The 22005-nt window shown below is 51.8% G+C and overlaps 1 protein-coding gene across 1 annotated transcript in view; it reads left to right on the forward strand.

Annotated features, from left to right (window-relative positions):
- The first annotated feature begins 616 nt into the window (after window positions 1-616).
- The window catches only part of PEA15 (proliferation and apoptosis adaptor protein 15), a 58237-nt gene continuing 36848 nt past the window's right edge, over window positions 617-22005 (forward strand). Inside the window, exon 1 of the mRNA XM_080986123.1 lies at window positions 617-807. The gene's annotated coding sequence lies outside the window, so the exon portion shown is untranslated. The remainder of the gene's footprint in view (window positions 808-22005) is intronic.

Raw genomic sequence — 22005 nt, forward strand, 5'->3', positions numbered from 1 at the left:
TAACGACCAGCTCTTCAGGCTTGACACCAGCAACAATCAGAGCAGATACCAAGTGGTTTAAGTGCAGACTCCAAAAACCAGGCAGCATTTCGGGTTTGGAAAGACTTGTTCCAGCCACTTTTGCAAAAGTTGGGTTTCTCTTGGCGAGGCTGAGCGGAATGCACCCCCATGGTCTGACTCGGTATATGGCTGCTTCCGACCACTCTGTCCCCAGCAGAGGACAAAGGGGCCGCCATCCGAAAGGACCAGCGTCTTCCCTAATTGTTTAGGGCTATTTTTGGTTTTTTTAAAGATGGGGCGGCGGGAGGTGATGCCCGCTGCTGCCCTCCTTTCTCCCGGCCAGGCTGGGGCGGCTGCCCGTCTCCTGAACCCCTCCGAAGAGCCCTTTCGTCTCCGGGGGTCGTTTGGCGAGACGCGCGCTCCGGAGCGTCACGTGTGAAAGGGGCTGGTTTCGGGTTCCTGCTTTGCCAAGCCTCGCGCATCAGCACAAAAAGCCAGCCCGCCCGCCCGCCAGCCAGCCTCCTCCTCCTCCTCTCCGCGGCTCCCCCCGCTGACATCACTCGGCGCGGAGGAGGGCAGAGCAGGAGGAGGGTGGGGTGACCCGGAGAGCCGCCCAGAGCGAAAGGAGAAGCCTCGCCGCCGCCGCCGCCACCGCGCACAGACAGACGCTCGCCCGCCGCCGCTGCCGCTGCCGCTGCGCCCGGCTCGAGGGGCGCGTCCCGTCCAGGGAGGGCAGGAGGACGAGGTCGCCGCCGTAACCAGCCGTGCCCAGGGGGACGCATCCTGCTCCGGCGCTTCCTGCCGCCGGTAAGTCCAGCGCCTCTCCTCCGGATCAGCCATCCCTCGCCATGGGAGAGAGAAAGAGAGAAAGCTCTCCAAAGGGGCGCAGCCGCCGCTCCGTGCGCTCTGCACATGGCCAGAGGCGCGCCCGTGCCCGCCCGACCGCTGGGGGACTGAGCGACCAAAGTCGGGGCGGTGGGGCTGATGGAGGGCTGGGGCGATGGGGAGTCGGTGGCGACGATGGGGACGCAAAGAGCCCCGTTTCCGGGGCGCGCCCAAGGCGGGGAGCCCCCTTCGCCTCCCGGCTCTCCTTCGCCCGCTGAGGGTGACTCAAACCCAGATCCCGGGCTGAATCATTGCCGCTTCCTCTTTGGACTGCTGCCCTGGCTGATTTCTGGACAGAGCTCAGCAGCCGTCGCCTGACTCGAACCAGAGAAGCTCAGGACTGTCCACACTGGCAGGCAGCAGCAGCGGCTCTCCAGAGTCTCAGGGCAGGGAGATGTCGGTGGAGGGGGGACAAGGGGGGATTTGAACCCGGGACCTTCTGCATGCAAAACAGATGTTCTGCCCGGACTCGGCCGCATTTGCTCTCCCGGCTCTCAGGCCATCGCCAGCCCCCTTCCCCCCGTTAAAAAAGAGCCCAAAGTGAACCACATTGTGCAGGCAAAACTCTAAAAGTGCCAACCGCCTTGAGAGCCAGCCAGAGCCCAACGGGGCATTGTCCCTGCTGCCTAGTCTAACTCTTTAGCTCTTTCTCGCCCCCCCCCATTTCTTTCCCTCCCCCTGCAACTTAACTCTGCCCCTGGTCAGCCCAAGGTGCTCCAAATTGAGAGGAACCAGGCACAGGGCGGGGCTCCTCCCAGTTTGCCACTTCCTCCACAAATCTAGGAAACATAGGTAGCCGCTTTCGAGTAAGTCGGGCCATTGGGTCCACCTGGCTCAGTGCTTCCTACACGGGCTGGCAGCCCTGGCTCGGCAGCTCTACCTGGTCTGCAAGCAGAGCAGGGGCTCTGCCAGGGAGCCACAGTAGACCTGCTCTACTCTAGAGAAGGCGAAAGAACAGCAGCGATTCCTGCAGTTCAGGGGGTTGGACTAGATGACCCCTGTGGTCCCTTCCAGCTCTACAGTTCTATGGCAGGCTAAACAGAGCCCTGGAAGAAAACTTCGGGAAAACAGGAATGAGCCAGGAGCGCTCTCAGCTGCGAGCGGATATGAACTTGGGAGTTTCTGGCACCTAAACTCTGGTGATAAACGGCCAAGCAAAGTCCTTCTGTAACGGGGACCAGCCTGGATATGGCTGTGGAGTGTGGGATGTGGGAGAGACCCGGGTTCAAATCCCCCGCACTTAGCCTGCCTACCTCATGGGTTTGTTGTGAGGATGGTGCTCTGGAGAAGGCACCTTGAGCTCTTGGAGAACAGGCAGGATATAAATGCAGCCAGTAAATGGGGATTGTCCACCCTGGTCAGCTGGAACAACACCCAAACTCTTTCCCTCGGCTCTCCCTGCCCACAGCAGAGCTGAGGGTCTTGGGCCTGGAGATCCCTAGCCAAGAGAGAACTTGAAGCAGATCAGATGGCCACCCCTCAATCACTGGGTTCAGAGTATTCAAGGGACTAGTCCTCAAGCTGTTCATTCAGATCAAGCCTCAGTTCTTTCCCTGGCACAGCATTCCTTCCTCCACCACCGCTCCTCCTCCCCACCCTGATTATCCTCCTGAGCATCTCCTTGCCTTCTGAGGTACCCACTGAACATGAAAAAGCCCTTGTCTTTTTGGCATCCTGTTGTGGACAGCCCTGAGGTGGGACTGTTCTTTATCTAACCAACTTTGCATTTATCTTATGTTCATTTTCTGTTTTAGCTGCAATTACGTGTGTGTGTGTCTGTGTGTGTCAGTGTCCCGGTGTCCTGCTGATTTGCAGATTTGTTGCCTCCTTTTCGATGCTTAGTTGATATTGATTGACAGGGATGGTGGTTCCCGCTTTGCTGGAGTTTTGCTGTGGCGTTGCAAACGGTGTTTGGATACTTTTGCATCTCGGGGAGTTGTCCCTTTTGGGTCCTGCCAACCCCACAATTCTAGGATTCTGGGATGATCCCTCGTGCCTCGGAGCGGGGAAGGCAGCCACCGAGATGTGCTCTCCACACAGACAGAATAAATAAATCATGTTGGGTAAATGCACCCTGCTCAAGCTGAAATGGGCTCCTCTAATAACGCTCGGTCAGAAGCCAGGGCCTTGCAGGACCAGGCCAAAAGGTGCATTTAAGCCAGCATCTGGTCCTCAGGAATAGCTGGACCGGTGCTTCTGTGATGCTTTGCAATTTGGGCCACCTTGGGCTCATTTGGCAGGAGACTCCTTTCTGTGCTTGGAGAAAGTGGATGGGGAGAAGCTTTTCTCCCGCTCTCAAAATACGGTGGTACCTCTGGTTATGGACTTAATGCATTCCGGAGGTCCGTTCTTAATCTGAGGTACCACTTTAGCTAATGGAGCCTCCTGCTGCTGCCGTGCCGCCGCCATGCGATTTCTGTTCTCATCCTGAAGTTCTTAATCCCAGGTACTACTTCCAGGTTAGCGGAGTCTGTAACCCGAAGTGTTTGTAACCTGAGGTGTTTGTAACCTGAGGTACCACTGTACTAAACCCAGGGACATCTGAGGAGGCTAAATGCTGGGAGATTCAGGACAGACCAAAGGAAATCCGCCCTCCACGCTCTGTGCAGAGCTGAACTATGGAGCTCACTCTCCCAGGAGGTAGCAGCAATGGCCCCCAGCTTGGAAAACTTGGAAGGAGGATCGGATTCCTTCCCAGAGGAGGAGACCAGCCGTGGCTATCAGCCGCAAGGGTGGCTGAGCTCCTCCTTCCTCCACCACCATGCCTCTGAATAATACCAGTTGCTGGGATCACACAGCTGTTGTGCTCATCGGAAGCCGCCTTATCCTGAGTCAGACTGTTGGCACATCTAGCCCAGTAATGTCTACACGGACTGGCAGTGGCCCTCTAGGATCCCAGGTCAGGATCTCTCCCAGCCCTACCTGGAGGTGCCAAGGATTGAGCTGCTTCCAGGTTTCCCACGGGGGAATCTGGTTCTTCGCTGTGGGAACAGGATGCTGGACTAGCTGTGCCCCTTTTGGGCCTGATCCTGTTGGGCTTCCCGCAGAGAATGTGGTTGGCCACTATAAGAACCGTGTGCTCGACTAGATGGCCCGCTTTGTCCTGATCAGCAGCAGGGCTATTCTTACATCCGTAGCGTGAGGGTCAGCAGCTGATGTTGGTCTTCTCAGACTCCAGCGCCCATCCTTCCTGACCCATTAGCCAGACTGGCCATGGCTGATGGGAACTGGAGTCCAGCAACATACAGAGTGGACCACCTTAGCTACCCCTGTCGGACATGAATCACTTCCAAGGACTGTGGCAGAGTCAGGATGGGAGTGGGATGTCCCCACAGAAAGGAGAAGGCTGCTTTAGCCATCATGGCTACAGGCAGCAGAGGACAAACACAAAGGATGTTAGCAGAGCAGGTGGGCTTGCAAAGGATTATCTCTTGGGCGGCTCATGCTGCCTCGCTAGCATCCCTTGAAGTCGTAAAAGTGTAAGGAGAGCCCGGCTGCTGGATTAGGCCCATGTGAATTGTCTCGTCCTCTTTTCACGCCATCCAGGTTGGTGACTGTCACTGCCTCCTGCGGTCCCGCTGCCCCACGTGGGTCATTCGCAGAGTCGGGCTGGCTTTGCCTCTTCCTCGCTCCGCCGTGACTTTTGACTTTTTCAATGTCCGCGCTGCAACATCCACGTGGAAGCAGGGCTGCCCCAGCAAAGGGGCCCATTGTGTCCGCTGAGTCCAGATACCATCACGCTTCGGACAGCGGCGTTGGAGTCTTGCTAGACAATGGGTCCCTTCAGACAACCCAGTCCCACGAGAAGCTGCTGCTGCTGCTGCAGAGTCATTGCTGTGTGTGTTGTGGGGGGGGGGGCGGGATCTGCTGTCATCTGGGTCCTCCAGAGAGGGCACACTTTGTCTTAGTTGCCGTCTGGGACCATCTTAATAAACTGACTTGCAAGTTATCACTGTGGGTCCCTCCCTCAGTCCTTCTGGTTTGTAGAAATCGCAAGGAGGGGAGACTAGTGTCACTGTTGAACTCTGGTTCTGTTTTTGTGGACTTTTCCTTAAGGCAGCTGCTTGGCCCCTGGGAGAACTGGACTGGATGAGCCCCCTTTGTCCTGAACCAGCCGCCAGCCTTTTCTGATGTTCTTATATTGACTTCTGTTTGCAGGACGTAGTTTGGGCTTTATTGCTTTAGTGCTTAGTCTTTGTTTAGGTCTGGAGGTCGTTTTTGTGGGGGCTGTTGTTGTCACACCCTGTTGTGAGTTTGGTGTTCACCGCAGGGTGCTGAAATAGGTGGGCCTTTGATCTGAGCCCACAGGCCTCCTTTTATGTTAGGGCTTTTGTTCAAAATGTTTCACACGATGCACCAAAATTCTCCAAAACGACGTCTTTGGGCCAGTTCATTTTTACAACAACCTTGTCAGGATGTGGCAAAGTTATCATCCCCATAGTACAGAGAAGGACAAAAGCAGATAGCGGCAGGGTTCAAAGCACGAGCATCCTGGTTCACAGCTCACACCCTTAACTGCCTTTCCCTCAAATCATTTGTGGTCTTCAAGCTTTTAATTGTGTTTTTCCAAATGCTGTCCCGCCCTTCTAAAGCCAAGTTGTTTCAGCTTCTTGCACACCCCTGAAAACTTGGGGCGACTGCTCTCAGTCTCTTCTGCCTCTCTCTGATCTGCCCTTTGGGACTCTGCAGGCCCCATTCGCCCCCTCACTAGCCCCAAATATTTTTCTCCGGCTGGGATGTGTCCTTGGGCCCTGATCATGGATGGAGAATGCAGAGGGAGGGATGCCAGAGGGTGTACGAGGAAACTAGCCTCCTGTACAAGGGGGACATTCACATCCCTTGCCCCGCCCACATTTCCATCTGGCTCCACCCACACCTGGCATGTGGCCCTCGGAAGATTTCTCAGAAGAGAATGTGGCCCTTGGGCTGAAGAAACCAAGAAGCATTCAAAACTGACCCTACTTGCGGGACACCTCCCTTCTGGTCAAAGCCTCTCTGTCTCCTGTGTTCTCCCCAGGTAGACTCACCTGGTCCCTTCACTGCACATTTTAAGGTGCAGTCGATGGCTTTTTCAGCGTGTTTGCCGGAGAGGAGGGCCACTGGTTTTCGTTTCATTTTTATTATGTCATCATTTTGTAAGTTTATGCTCTTTTGCCATGTGCTCTTCAGATGGGGATCGGAATATAAAGTAAATAAATAAATAAATAAATAAATATCTCCTTTCCTCACCTCCGTTCCTGCATTCGAAAGTTACTGCTTCCACGTTAAAAAAGGGGGGGAAAGGCAGCCTTAAGATCTCTCCCCTTGATTGACAGCAGCCAACTCAGAACACCACTGATAGCAGGCAAATAAGAGATTGGCTTATATATATTTTCCCCCCTGTGTGCGTCATTCGGCAATTACCCTTCCCCCCTCGGTGGAATTTTATCCACATCCTTCTTACAATACTTCTGAAACCCTTTTCTCTGCCTGCCTTGCTTTGGACTCGCGTGGTTTCTGCATCTCATGACAAGGGCTGGTCGTCCTCTCTGTGGTGATTCAGCTGCCTCGCCTTCCGTCAGATCCTTCGTGGTTGTGCTGGGAGGCACAGGTGGGCCCGTCTATGGCCTGCTCTCCAAAGTGGGAACATCCTTGATCCTTCACGTTCAGCCTCTTCCCTTTCCACACACACCTTCAGGCAGTTTTGTGCCTATTAAAAGGCTCCCAGTTCGTCTGACAGCTTCCAGTCGTCTTTCATCCTTCCTTCCTTCGGGTTGAGAAAGTTTTCGCCTCCGCTTGGCTTTCGGAAGAGCTCGTTCCAAGACCCCCGGGGCCACTTCTGCAAGCGAACTCCGCTGCGCAGGTAACTCAAGCACACTGAAGCCCTCCCTCAGTTCTGAAATTCATAGAATCATAGAATGGTAGAGTTAGAAGGGGACCCCAGGGGTCATCTAGTCCAACCCCCCGCAGTGCAAGAATTGCAACCGGAGCATCCATGACAGATGGCCGCCCAACGGCTCATAAAACCCTCCAGTGAAGGAGAGTCCTCCACTTTCCAAGGCAGTCCCTTAAATAAGCTTGTTTTCTGTTGCTGCAGGGCCTGAACCAGTGGTTTCAAATTGTAAGAAAAGAGATTCCAACTAAACATTATTAGGAAGAACTTTATGACGGTAATAGGCGACCTTGGAAGGTGGTGGACTCTCCTTCTTTGGAGGTTTTTAAGCAGAGGTTGGATGGCCATCTGTCAGGGATGCTTTAGCTGAGATTCCTGCTCTGTGGGGGTTGGACTAGATGACCCTTGGAGACCCCTTTGAATTCTACAATTATATGCTTCTGAGTTGTGGTTTATAGGCTGCAGTGTGGATCAGCTTCATTGATAAGGAAGAAGGCTGAGGGGCAGCTCTGTGTGTGCACCTGCCTTTGGATCAGACCCCCATCCAAAAGACATAATCGCAGTTAATAAACATGCTTGCAGAATCCTAAAAAATATTCCAGTGCATTTTGCGAGATGCAACTTTACAAAATGTGCATCGTCTCTCCCCCCCGCCCGCCTTAACTATTAAGGCACTTGCATCATCTTGACAAAATACTAAACTAGAATTACTTACATACATACTTCCGACCTCATCCGTTCCCCAGATTTTTGACTGGGTGCACAATTCAGATGTTTCCCTCTCCTGTTTCCCCTAATATTCCAGGACAGGAGTCAGTAATTCTGGGAAGGAAAACTTGGCAAAAATAAGCCAGTGTGTTTTGCCACAGGAGGAAAAGGATAACCTGGGTGGCAGGGAGAGCAGAATACCTGTGGGATTAGATATATCAGTGGCTGAGAGGGCATTAGCATCCACGAAACCTCCTCTTGCCTGGCAAAACCAGGACAAAATATTGCAAAAATGAGAGGGAGGCCCTGCAGCTCAAAGCCAGCTCAGAAGGTCAGCTGGAGGCTGGAGCCGTCTTGGGCCAAAGCGTTGCCCTTCCTGGGACGCTGCCTCTTGGCTGACGAGCTGCACATCAGAGCTGAGTTTTTTTCTCTTCCTTTTAATGGGAGTGTGCCAGATTGTTTGATCTCAGCTCGTCCATTTAAAAGTCAGCTGCTTATCTAAGTCCAGTTAATAATGCTGAGCCCGACTTTATACGCATCTCAAAGCCCTGGATATATATACATTATAATGACAAGCCAAGCTAGGCCTCCTGCAGAGGAGGAGGAGGAGGGAGGGAGCCATCATAGCTCAATGGGGAGAGCATGGAGAAGATCCCAAGTTCAGTCCTTGAAAGTTTCTCTGGGTAGGGCTGAGGGTGTGTCTCCTAAAACCCTGGTGGGCCTCTGCCCATCAGGGAAGACAAAACTGAGCTACCGTAAATGGGCTCAGGGGTCCTGACGTGGTACAGGGAAGGTCCCTCTCTTCCTGTTTAAATTAGCCCTTTCTTCAGAACCATGAGGACTACATGCTTAGTTTGTTTTTAAAGGGAACAGCTGTAACCTCAGCGGCTTTGCATGCAGAATACGTTCAATCCCCGGCTTCTCCAGGCCTGAAACTCTGGCAAACTGCTGCCAGTCAGTGTTGCCATTACTAAGCTAGATGGAGTAGTGGATCCAACTCCTTATAAGGCAGCTTCCTAGGTTCCCATTTATGCTTCAGATCTGAGTGTGAGGCTTGCTGTCACATTTAGTGTGGGGAGGGTGGTTCTTTGCACATCTGGAAGACGACAGTGTCACCTCCCATCACCCTCTTGAAGGTGCTTTTACAGCTCAGGGGAAAGGGCAGCCAGCCACAGCATCTGTAGACTGTAGCATCCTGAATTAAGGGGGGGGGGTTCCCGTTGCAGCCAAAGGATTGTTTGAGGCCACCACGAAAGAGCTGATCTTCAGCTTGAAACCAGGACTTGCTCTTTCACCAGGCTGCTCCTCCAGTTGCCAATGCCATCCATGTAACCTGTGTGAATATCAAGCGTGGGTTGTGTCCAGGCACCTGGGAGGTTTTCTTTCACGTGTGTGCATGTTTTCATTTTTAAATAAACAGCCCATGCAAGTTTCTAGCTCTTATGGCCATCGAGATTAGCCTGGCCGTCTCAGAGGAAATCTGGGGAGGCTGAGGTTGACCTTCCAGTGGTCAAAGTGTGGTTGTGTCTTCCTGCCCGGCATCTATTTCCTGCCCTCTTCCCCACCGCACCCCTCTTTTTCTCTCACACTTGAACCCAAACCCATAAGTCGTGCAAAAGGAGCAAATCTGTGCAATGTTCTTGAACAGTTGCAGAATCTGGTTTCGGTTCATTTTCCTTTTCTTGCTTGGGACTGGGAGCAGAGCAGGAAGCTTAGATGCCGAGTACACAAGCCTTCCCAGCCCTGCCTCCTGCAAAGCACTCTTCTTCCAACCACATGCTGGAACATTTCGATGCTGTCAGGTGGGTTTCGAAGGAAGATCGCCCCTTTTGTGAGCCTGGAAATCGCAGCAGCAGCCCTGCTTTGAACCCGTTCAGTTGCAAGCCTGTCTCACCAGTCTTCTCTCCCCCCACTCCCATGTTCTCTCTCTGTGCATCTCCGCTCCTCTCTGTTCCCTTCGAGCAAGTGTCACCCCTCGTCAGAGGCCCTTTGCATCCAGGTGCCTGTTCTGCCCTCCCAATAGTCCCCGCGGAGCTGTCTCCCTGACTCCTTCCTTCCACATCTGTTTGCTCACCTCCCTGGCTCTCAGACCCAGCTGTCCCAGAACCTTAGCAGAGCTGCCTGTCATTCTAGGGGCTGAGTTCATTTCGCCAAACAGTGACTGGCGGCTCGGGCAGGGGCTGCTTGCCGTCGCCCCAGCCTCCTGTCGCAACCGTCTTTCCCTGGAGTGTTGCATGGATTTTAATCTACCCCCAAAGAGATCCCTTGTGGTTGTTTAGTCGTTTAGTCGTGTCTGACTCTTCATGACCCCATGGACCAGAGCACGCCAGGCCCTCCTGTCTTCCACTGCCTCCTCATGCTGGCAGCTTCCAGAACACTGTCCCACCATCTCGTCCTCTGTCGTCCCCTTCTCCTTGGGCCCTCCATCTTTCCCAACATCAGGGTCTTTTCCAGGGAGTCTTCTCTTCTCATGAGGTGGCCAAAGGATTGGAGCCTCAGCTTCAGGATCTGTCCTTCCAGTGAGCACTCAGGACTGATTTCCTTCAGAATGGAGAGGTTGGATCTTCTTGCAGTCCATGGGACTCTCAAGAGTCTCCTCCAGCACCATAACTCAAAAGCATCCATTCTTCGGCGATCAGCCTTCTTTATGGTCCAGCTCTCACTTCCATACATCACTAAAAGAGATCCCTTATCATGTTTTCTTTAAAACATGGGAACTGGTGTCTGCCTCTCAGGCCGGGCCAGCATCCTGTTCTCACAGTGGCCATGGGAAGGCGATGAGCAGGACCTCAGCATGAGAAGATTCTCCCTTCCTGCAGTTTCCAGCAACTTATGCAGAACCTCAACCGGCCCCGTATCCTTTCCTTCAGGCACCCTCTCCAGGATTCCTTGCATTTTATAAACCATTTGCTCTGCACAGCAGATTAGCCGACAGATGCCAGGGAAAGAATCTTGCACATGGCAGAGCATCTCCAAGAGCATCAGCCCCGTCCTCCTTCAACAGCACTCGCCTTGCGCTCAAGAGCCATTTGATATAAAGGCAGCCACCTGGCTTCATCTGTTGTCATCAGCAGGAGGCTGTGTGAATAAAAGCAAAATGGGCTTGCTCATCCTTGATTCGGTCTCCCCGAGAGTGGTTTTGCTTTGTTTTGTTTTTTAAGATCTTCCCTTTGCTCATCAAATACTTGTTTTTGGAGATTTTCAGGCTCAGAAACTATAGGAAGAATCCAGAGCTTAATACTCTTCATTTAAATGAGATTTAAAAAATTATATGTCAGGACTGCCACACATAACGGAATGAGAACACATAGAAGTGCAAGAAGGCTCTCTTACCCAATTCTTACTTCTTTTTCCAGTTCAACCCCAGAGTCCAACTCAAAATACATGTCTCTCACCCAGAAAGTGTGGTGTAGTTCAGGCTTGAGGCCGATGGTTAAGTTGGTAAGCAACTTGTGAAAACACAAGACTCCAGGAAGGGCCTGCTGGGTCAGCTGCCCAAGGGGACCCATTTAGTCCAGCCTCCTGTTCTTACAGGGACGCGGGTTAAACCACTGAGCCTAGGGCGTGCCGATCAGAAGGTTGGCAGTTCGAATCCCCGCGACGGGGTGAGCTCCCGTTGCTCGGTCCCTGCTCCTGCCAACCTAGCAGTTTGAGAGCAAGTGCAAGTAGATAAATAGGTACTGCTCCGGCAGGAAGGTAAACGGCATTTCCGTGCGCTGCTCTGGTTCGCCAGAAGCGGCTTAGTCCTGCTGGCCACATGACCCGGAAGCTGTACGCCGGCTCCCTTGGCCAGTAAAGCGAGATGAGCGCCCCAACCCCAGAGTCGGCCACAACTGGACCTAATGGTCAGGGGTCTCTTTACCTTTACCTGTTCTTACAGTGACCAGCCAGATGCCCCAATGGGAAACCCACAAGCAGGATCCGAGCGCAAGAGCAACCCTCTCCTGTGCTTTGGTTTCCAGCAACTGGCATTCAGAAACACTGCTTCCTCCAACCATGAAGACAGAACCAAGTCATCACAGGCAGTTGCCATTGCTAGTCTTATCCTCCACGATAAATTCCTTTCCTTTCCAATTCAGTGTTATTCATTTCCATGGGTGTTGCTTCAGCCCATTCTCGAGAAACTCCTGTGCTGGTCTTTGTGATGTTTAGAATCAAAGAGGAAGCCAGGCTTTACCCGGGAGGGCGGGCGGGAGCCATACTTTTCTGTTTTTTTGTTCCTCCTACACACACAGGCTGACTCTCGGTGGAATAGCCTTGGAGAAAAGCCCTGAGAGTTAAGAGCCAATTGATGCTCAGCTCAAAAGTGCAACCAAAAGCATCTCTTTCCAGGACAGAGTAGCAGGAAGTCAAGTTGTATATTTATATTCTGTTGGAAGCTGCCCAGAGTGGCTGGGGCAACCCATTCAGATGGGTGGGGATAATAAGAATAAGAATAAAGTTGCTGGTTGCATTGTGGCTTGGCATTCTGTCCATGTTGCCACAAGCAGCTCCATGTTCTGGGTGCTATGCTTTTGAGCTCACTGTCCTCTTGGTGAATTTGAACAGTATTTGGGGCAGGGACCCTGCTCAGTGTGCATGGCATGCAGAAGGCCAGGGAGCCTTTCTGGTCTGGCCCGCTGTGATTTTAGCAGGCCTGGCAGGTGCTTTGCAGAGCCACTGCTACTCTGAGGAGACACTGGTGAACTAGAGGAAGGATCAGGCAGCTTCCTACGTCCTCACAGAAAAGGCAGTTGCTGCGGGATTTTTTAATATTGTGCCATCAATGTACATATGGCACTTTGTGCAATAGGGCAGATCTCTGACTTGACAGACTTAGACTCTAGCAGGTGGTGGGAAATGCCTTTGGCGGCCTGGGGGCTGGATGCCGGGGGGGGGGGAGCGAAAGTGCTCAGAGCAAGACATCTCAATTTACTCCTGCATCCCTCCGTAATGCCAGAAGCACAATCTGAGCTCAAGGACACATGGTAGCTAGGCAGAAACACTCAAGAAGAATCCACAGCAGAACCAAAGAGGGGTGTGAGTCCTGGAAGACCTGGAAGACCTTTCCACTTGGCCTGGGAGGGTGGGGCCTGGACGGACTCCATCTACAAAAGCTGAGGCTGCTGAGCAGTATTGTTTTGTTTTCTTGTTCCTGTTATTGATATTAATTCTTTTTGTATATTTATATTAGATGTTGTTGTGAATTATATGGAAACTGTTTCAGTTGGGTTGTGTACTTTTTGATGCTTCATCTGTTGTCCATGACTACTTTTTATCTTTGTAATTGTGTTTTTTTACGTTGTAAGCCACCTTGAGCATGCTTTTAACCATAGGAAGGCCGCATATAGATAAAGTTATGCATGTGTAGTCTGGGTAGAGCTGAAAGGGCCAGGCAGAAAGGTCTCGAGGGCCACATTTGGACCCAAGGCCTGAGGCTTCTCCACTCCTGCGCTACCCAATCAAGGCAGATTGCACCCAAGACACGCACTTGGGTTTTGTTGCAGAAGGCTTTGCGGAAAAGGGGTTTGAAGGAGGGATTTGAAGGAAGTGGCAGAGGTGATGTTGCACAGATCCTCTTCTGGACAGGTCCAGGCATATGGGGAGGGGGGCAGAGGGGAACCAAGGAGAAGTGTGCAAGTTTTACATGTTGCATTCAAGACACTTGCAATCCAGCAGGTCATAACCTGCTTTCAAGGCAGCCTCATCACCCCCAAAAAGCTTGCAGAAAACCCCAAGGGCAGAGGCTGGCAGAAAAACCGGTTGATCCCTGGGTTGAAGTTGACCAGCAAGGAAGCCTGACTTCCACTTGTTTAATAAGAGTAGCAACAAAATAATCATTTTCTCCCCACACCTGCAAATTATACCGCTGAAATGAAGAAAGCTTGAGGGGTAACCAGGAGTGGTTTGGTTTTTTTGAAGGACTGTGAGTTCCATTCGTCTTCTTGTGCTCAAAACAAATTTCTGGGCTTCATTTGGAATTGTTGTTGTTTTTGAGGATGTACAGTATGTCTTTTGCGCCTGGCTTGGGTTGGTGGATCCTGAGATTCTCTTGCAAACAACAAAGCAGATTCTACGAGCCTGCAGCTGCCCTGGGGAACCCAGAATTGCCATTTTGAGTCGTGGCCCAGCTATCTTGCTTGCATCCCTCATTCCTGAGCTGGCCTGTGCACACACACACACTCTTTCCTACTCCTCCCCCAGCAACATCCCCCTCCCTCAGTAGCCAGGGTGGAAAACAGCTGGACCATTCAGCATATCTTCTGAATTGCGTCTGTCTCTGGGTGTCAGCACCATCAGCCAGCCGCTTGCCATTGTCTCGGGATTTGGGTGCTGGGGCGAGCTGGACAAAAGGGCTATTGTTTGGGCACTTACACTGGTATCCCCCTGTCCTGCCTCGCCTTTGTTCCATCCCTGAATATTCCTCTCTCTCTCTCTCTCTCTTTTGCACACACCCCAGTGGCTTCACAGCAGCCAACCGGACATTCCATTGCATTTCCAGAGGTGGGGAGTGGAGGGGGGGGGTTGCGAGAGGACAGAAGGAAACTGACAGGGTGCAGGCCCAGTGTGCAGGAGACGGGCTTGCGGCTGCAAAAGCAAGGAGCGTGAAAGGTGCAAAAGCTAAGAGTAGAAAAATAAATAAATAAAGGCGGGTAAAAGGAACTGTGGAAGGAATAAAGGAGACCCCCCCGGGAAGAACAGACTCTAGTGCATAAAAAAACAACCCTGATGCGATTCCCATCTGTGTAAAGGAAATGTGAACTTGCTGTTCCTTTCCCTTTGCAGAATGCTGGGATCTCTGCTCTGGGGTTGGGCTGAAATGCTCCACATCTGTTGGGAAAGGAATTCTGAGCAGGGAGTTGTGTGTGTGTGTGTGTGTGTGTGTGTGTGTGTGTGTGCATGCGCACATGAAGCATTCTCTCTCTCTCTCTCTCTCTCTCTCTCTCTCTCTCTCTCTCTGGGAAGGAGCCCATCTTTTAACAGCCCAGCTGTGCAGAACTGAAAGATGCCTGCTGCCTGGCGCCAAGCCAGCCCCAGAAAGCGGAAGCGTGGCTCTCAGTGCGCCCAGCTTCCCATCAGATCGCTTTGCTCGGCTGTGTCTGGGGGAACCGACTTCGCGGAGGAGGGGGTTTGGTCTGTTTTATTTTTAAGAGTCCAAAAACAGGATGGGCAAAAGGGAATGGCTCTCTGTTGAAACTTAGGGCTTGCCGCAAGCATACATTCAGAGCGTGTTGGACTTGGAGTGGGGCATATCAAACCCCTCCTATCTCACCTGCCTAAATTCTGCCACATGCAGCCCTGACGCTGCACACCTTTTAAAATGTTCTTGCCTTGCATATTTTTATTTTAGTATTTCATGCATTTCTATCCCAACTTTTTCTTTCTCAAAGATGCTCGAGGTGGCATATATGGCTTGTCTCGCCTCCTGAATAAATCACCCACAACACAACCCTGGGAGGCAGGTTAGGCTGGGAGGCAGGCACTGGCCCAAAGGCACCCCATGAACTTCATGGTTGAGCAGAGATTCGAACCCTGCTCTCTCAAGTCGTAGTCCGAAACTCTCACCGCTACACCCCACTGGCTCTCTGATGGCACTGATTCCACGAGAATTACAGGGCAGTATTAACATATTGAGGGACGCGGGTGGCGCTGTGGGTTAAACCACTGAGCCTAGGGCTTGCCAATCAGAAGGTCGGCGGTTCGAATCCCTGTGATGGGGTGAGCTCCCGTTGTTCGGTCCCTGCTCCTGCCAACCTAGCAGTTCGAAAGCACTTCAAAGTGCAAGTAGATAAATAGGTACCGCTCCGGCGGGAAGGTAAACGGCGTTTCCGTGCGCTGCTCTGGTTCGCCAGAGTCATGCTGTCCACATGACCCAGAAGCTGTACGCCGGCTCCCTCAGCCAGTAAAGCGAGATGAGCGCCGCAACCCCAGAGTCAGCCACGACTGGACCTAATGGTCAGGGGTCCCTTTACCCTTTATTAACATATTGCAGTTATAATCCTGTTTATGAGAGATCTCAACTCTTTCCTCAGTTCCTGTACGGGGTGCAGGGGGGTGTTTGTGTGGGTGTCTTACAACATAGATCAGGACAAGCTAAATGGGAGGGGGAGAGAGAAAAGGCCTGGTATGTGAATGCCCTGTGCCCCTCCACCTGGTAAGGCCCCACGAACTGCCCAAGACCCACCCTCCTCAAGCCCCAGAGCCAGCCCCTGCCTGTTTTGCAAACAAGGATTCTGCGAGGAGGATGCAGCGGGCCGGATCCACGGTGCCTCAGCATCCTTTCGACTACATAGCATTTCCCAAGTTTCTAATTTTAATGACGGGCGGAGGAGAGGAAGTGTGAATCTTATTAAGGAAAAATAATGGGTTAGCTAGGAATGGGGTGAGGTCAAAGAAAGCTCAGGCTGGTTTTGCAGAGAGGTGAAAGTTCTGGTTGTTGGCTGGAGATCTGGGCAACAGTAGAAGATTCTGGGGGCCTGCCTGCTTGCACTCGGGGGCCGCCTCTGTCTTGAATCAAACTCTGGCAGTCCCGTCTGTCGTTCCTGGAGTTACTTTCTCCTCCCTTCCAGGAGGTTTTCAGAGATTACAAGGAAGTCTTTCTTCACGCAGCACAGAGTTAACCGATGGAACTCACTGTTGCAGGAGGCCCCGAACTTAGATGGCTGTGAAAGAGAACTGGGCATCTGGTTGGCCACTGTGAGAACAGGAGGCTGGACTAGATGGACCCCCTTTGGCCTGACCCAGCAGACTCTTCTTATCTTCTTACGATGATGAATTTGGACGTGGGGAATCAGCTGCAGTGCCTCCTTCTGGTTTCTCTTGGCCAGGCCTACCTCACAGGGCCGTTGTGAGCGTAAACAGCACTCACAAAGCAGAAAGCAGCAGAGATAAGGAATGGACCAAAACTCAAGGCGCACAGAGACCGCCACGGGGAAAGTTGCCAGAATCAGAGTGTGCCAGACACTTCACCCTGGTGCCTAATAGGATACGGCAAAGAACTGGGCACATTTGTGGAAATGAGCTGTGAATGAGAAACAGGCGCTTTAGGGCAGCAAGGGGTCTGCGTTGCCATTGGCACGGCCTGCCTCCTGCCCCAGATTTCCTCGGAGGCAAGATGCAAACAAGCCTAGCTAATCCCAGGGGTTTCAAAATGTCATGAAAACGAAGCCTCGGAAATTTATTAGAGTGCTTGAGAGCTGTGAGATTAAACACACAAACAAAGCTGGCCTCCCGCCTCCTGTTCTTAATGGGGGTTTTTTAAAGGGGGGTCTCAACCTACACCCCCCTCTCTGTTCTTTTCCCACCTGACACCTGTGGGTAGCAATGGAGAGGGAGAGAGAGAGAGAGAACAAGGGAACTGGACAAAGACAGGATGAGGCCTGAGGGAGGGAGGAAGGAAACTGGGGAGGGGACAAGACCCAAAGCTGTCTCCTTGTGCTGCAAGCGGGTTTCCTGAATCCCAGTTCCTGCAGTGACATCCTGGGGTAGTTTGTGGGGTGGGGGGGCTGCACCGCACCCCAGCCTGTGAAGGAAGCACCTTCCTCTCCTGGCTTCTGCCTCCCTCTCCCTCTCGCCTACTTGCAGCTGTCACAAACATCTTACGTGAGGAGTCTGGTCCAAATGGGTCATCTTGTTGCGGAGTGACTGGCAGCTCTCATGGTAACATGCTAAGCAGGCTGACGGACTGAGGAGCGGACAGGAGGAAGGCTCTTTTTGAGATGGCATCTTTGAGGGATAGGGAAATACGAAAGGTTCCTTGGGAGGAGTAGATATCGGCTCCGTCTGGCTTAGTTTCATATAGCCAGTGCAGTGCCCTCTCATTTAGGTTTCATAAAATGTGTATACACTGCTTGATTGTAACAAACAAACAAACAAACAAACAAAACTCAAAGCAGTTTACTAACAGAATAAAACAAGAAAATTTTCGGTAAAAACAACTATTAATCATTTTTATATAAAAAACTAGAAACAGATTAAAACACACATCGGCATTCTATATCTTTCTATATTCTATATTATATTTTGGGGAGCGGGGATAAAATGTTATGTTGAAATTACTAATAAAAAAAACTTTAAAAAATGCCCCAAAACACACCGGCATTCCTAAGGCTTGTCTAAACAAAAATGTTTCTAACAGGCACCAAAAAGAGTCAATAGGCAGGGAGTTCCAAAGTGTAGGTGCGGCTGCACTAGAGAATTGGTATCTTACCAATGCAGTTCTGGTTCCACAAATCAAAGCGGTTGAGTGGGCGCATTTGGAGTAAGGCGATCTTGCCGGTTAACTGGTCCCAAGTTATGGGCTTTGTAATCTAATAGTGACATGTTGAATGTCTACAACAGGGGTCGCCAACCTAAGGCCCATGGGCCACAAGCGGCCAATGGGGGTCGTTTAACTGCCCCATGGACCCCCACCACCCACTCGGGGACCCCCGCTGCCCACTCGGTTGGCTCCCGTGCGCTGCACTAAAACCGGCACAGAGGAGAGCCAGGACCGCCGTCCGTGACACTGGCCAGCTTTCCACTGGCTGCAGGAAGCTCCTGCAACCAATAGGAAGCTGTGTACACCTCCTCCGCGAAATAGTGTTTGCTCATGCATGCATGTGTGCGCACACACTCCAGCCCACTGCGGCGTCTGCGGGACCATGAACCAGCCCAAGCCGCAAAAACTTTGCCAACCCCTGGTCTAGAAGATGATGGTGGTGGTGGTGATTATTATTATTATTAAGCCTTCATTCCCTACCCTTACTGTCAGCATCCCTTGGAAGTGATAACACAACATTTAGACATTCTTGCGTTGGATTAAACCACCCCTGGCTTCAGGAAAATGCATGGCAAAATCAATTTGTTTCCTCGGTGGTAAATGACTCTTTTTGTTCCGTAGCCTGGTTTGCGATTTTCTTTGCTTTCAGTCTGGCTTGTGCCTCAGTGACCACGTGCGGACGCCTGGCCGCTTAGGAAAGAGGGCGATCTTGTTAGGCACCCTCAAAGCCCTGGCAAGCCCATAGCAGCCAAGGGGTTAGGAAAATTGACCACTCCGCACTTTGACAGATAGAGAGGCCACTGTTTGGGGGAAAGACCGGAGGGGGGGTTGCCGATTGTAATGGGGAAGGGTGTCAGGCAGAGGGGTCAAAGGCCGGCTTGTTTAACAGTCATATTGTGTCTCAGATTAAATTACTGCTTCATGGAGAAAGGTCAGAGGTCTTCGCCCTCCAGATAAGGCCAAGGGGAGACCCCTGCCCCAGAGACGAAGGCCAAGGACTTGGCTACAGGGGTGGGCCAAGGACGGAAAGAGGGTTTCTTAGCTTTATGGTGGAAGTTTTTTTGAACTATGATACAGGGGAGCTGTTCTCCCTTAGGTGCCCTTGCTGCAAGAGAGCCAACATTTGCCCCTTTGACTGGGTGTGCTGTCACTATAACCGGACTAGAGAAACAGAACTATAGAGTTGGAAGGGGCACAAAGAGTCATCTAGTCCGACCTTCTGCAATGCGCATGATGCTCTGCCTTGCCATCCTCAGCAGAAAAAGTGGGTGGGGTGGCTTGGCTTGGTGCCTACCATAACAGACCAGTTGTTGTTGTTGAGTCGTTTAGTCGTATCCGACTCTTCGTGACCCCCTGGACCAGAGCACGCCAGGCCCTCCTGTCTTCCACTGCCTCCCTCATGCTGGTAGCTTCGAGAACACTGTCCCACCATCTCGTCCTCTGTCGTCCCCTTCTCCTTGGGCCCTCCATCTTTCCCAACATCAGGGTCTTTTCCAGGGAGTCTTCTCTTCTCATGAGGTGGCCAAAGTATTGGAGCCTCGGCTTCACGATCTGTCCTTCCAGTGAGCACTCAGGGCTGATTTCCTTCAGAATGGAGAGGTTTGATCTTCTTGCAGTCCATGGGACTCTCAAGAGTCTCCTCCAGCACCAGAATTCAAAAGCATCAACTCTTCAGCGATCAGCCTTCTGTATGGTCCAGCTCTCGCTTCCATACATCACTACTGGGAAAACCAGAGCTTTTAACTATACAGACCTTTGTTGGCAAGGTGATGTCTCTGCTTTTTAAGATGCTGTCTAGGTTTGTCATTGCTTTTCTCCCAAGAAGCAGGCGTCTTTTAATTTTGTGGCTGCTGTCACCATCTGCAGTGATCACGGAGCCCAAGAAAGTAAAATCTTTCATGCCTCCATTTCTTCCCCTTCTATTTGCCAGGAGGTGATGGGACCAGTGGCCACGATCTTAGTTAGCAGTGGTCAGTAGAGATGTTTAATTGCTTCTGCCCTGCTGGATCTATGATCTTGTGACTATCCAATGAGGCTGAATGCTGGGAGATTTGGGAGAAAAGAAAGTGATTTTTTTTCCACGAGAACATAGTTAAACTATTACACTCTCTCCCACAGGAAGCCGTGAATGGCCACCGATCTGGGCGGCTTTAAGAGAGGGATAGGCAGATTCATGGAGAATGCAGGGCCTTTCCTGTTGTGGCTCCCTGTTTGTGCAATGCTCCCCCCAGGAGCATTACATATATTTAGGTGCAAAAACATTCCTCTTCTCCCAGGCCTTTGGCTAATTAAACAAACAATGGCCTTTTAAACTGGGGGGGGGGGGGTATGGTTTTTGTTTGGTATCATGGCATATTTGTGTTTTAATATTATAAAACTGTGATTTTCGGATGAAGGGCAGCATAGAAATTAAAAAACAACAACAATAATAATAGAAAGTAATAGCCATAGCCACGATGCCTGCACATTGCAAGCAGCATTGCTTCTGAATACAGTTGCTGGAGGGGAGAATGGCCTTGTGCCCTAATTCTGCCTGCTGGTTTCTCTTTAGGGCACCTGAGTGACCAGTCTGAGAAGAGGACGCTGGGCTGGATGGGCTGTTGGCCTGACCCAGCAGTCTCTTCTTATGTTCTTGACTTTTGGTGTTTTAAAACTGCTTCCACACCCATCCTGCAGTCAGTGGGAGAAATAAAGATGGGGAACATCTGTCGCCTTCCAGATGTTGGCCCCTGATCTCCACCAGTAGGTCCAGTGCTCAGAGATGATGATGATGATGGGAGTTGTGATCCGAAAATGTCCCTGACTCCTCAGGACTTCAGATTTAATTGGAAAGGAGATGTGCTTTGAGTTGAGAGACGAAAGGGAGAGAAGGAAAGGCAAAGCAGAAGTGAGAGTCATAACCATGTCAAGCTTAGCTGTTGCCATGGTGATTTCTCTTGCTCCTATAAACTCAGGCTGTATCACTTTCCTTCCCCTCCTCCCCATCCTGGCTGCACTGCTCCTTACCCCACCCCTCCCCATCTCCAGTTTATGCACACTCGTAATTTCTGGGCTTGCATCCTCCATCCTCCACCAGTACCAGTTGCTGGAAATGAAACAGGAGGGGAGAGTTGCTCTTGTGCCCGAATCCTGCTTGTGTTTTCCACAGGCAGCTGGTTGGCCCCTGTGGGAACAAGACGCTGGGCTAGTAGCGTCGTTGGCCTGATCCTGACAGGGCAGTTCTTAACTTTCCCTCCATGTGCAATTTGGGACTAGTGCTTTTAAATCCCCTCTCCGAAGTGCCGAAGTGGGAAAGGGGGTCCAAGGCAGAGAACGACTGGAGACTCTCCATGCCCACATGACAAGCTGGCTTTTGTCCCACCCCTCTCCCCCCACCTAACTATTCATGTGTCAGTTAAATCCCCAGCCTCATTTCAACCCATCATTCTCTGTTTAACAGGGTCTATTATCTGCCCTTGCATTTGCAAAATCTCTCTCTCTCTCTCTCTCTCTCTCTCTCTCTCTCTCTCTCTCTCTCTCATACACACGCGCACACACACACACACGGACACAGACAAATCTTCTTTGCGACTGGTCTCCATACTTCCTCTCTTTCTGCAGGTTGTCTGCCTGGCCTCTTCTCTGGGCACGGGTGGCTCTGCCCTGCCTTCCACAGTCAGAAACCCTAATACAGTGGTACCTCGAGTTAAGTACTTAATTCGTTCTGGAGGTCAGTTCTTAACCTGAAACTGTTCTTAACCTGAAGCACCACTTTAGCTAATGGGGCCTCCCGCTGCTGCTGTGCCGCCAGAGCACAATTTCTGTTCTCATCCTGAAGCAAAGTTCTTAACCTGAAGCACTATTTCTGGGTTAGCGGAGTCTGTAACCCAAAGCGTCTGTAACCCGAGGTACCACTGTACAGGGGTTGGCAAGGTTTACCTCGCCTGGGCCAGTTCACTCCAGCAGAAATCCCTCCATGGGCTGGAGCGCACATGAGTGCGTGTGGCCGCGATTTCCGGTGTCTGCATCTGCACAGACACAATTTCTGGCATCGGCATCTGCGCAGACATGATTTTCGGCATCTGAGCACGCGCAGACGCAATTTCTGGCACCGTGGAAGTGAGTCCCTGCGCCGTGCTCAGCCAGTTTAGCGCAGCGCGCGGGGACTTGCTGAGCGGGTGGCTCAGTTTGGAGGCGGCTCATGGGCCGGTTAAATGACCCCCGTGGGGCACTTGTGGCCCATGGGCCTTAGGTTGCCATTGTTGTTTAGTCGTGTCCGACTCTTTGTGACCCCCTGGACCAGAGCACGCCAGGCCCTCCT

This window comes from Podarcis pityusensis (assembly GCF_964106645.2).
Source record: "Podarcis pityusensis genome assembly, chromosome: 16".
Classification (NCBI taxonomy): domain Eukaryota; kingdom Metazoa; phylum Chordata; class Lepidosauria; order Squamata; family Lacertidae; genus Podarcis; species Podarcis pityusensis.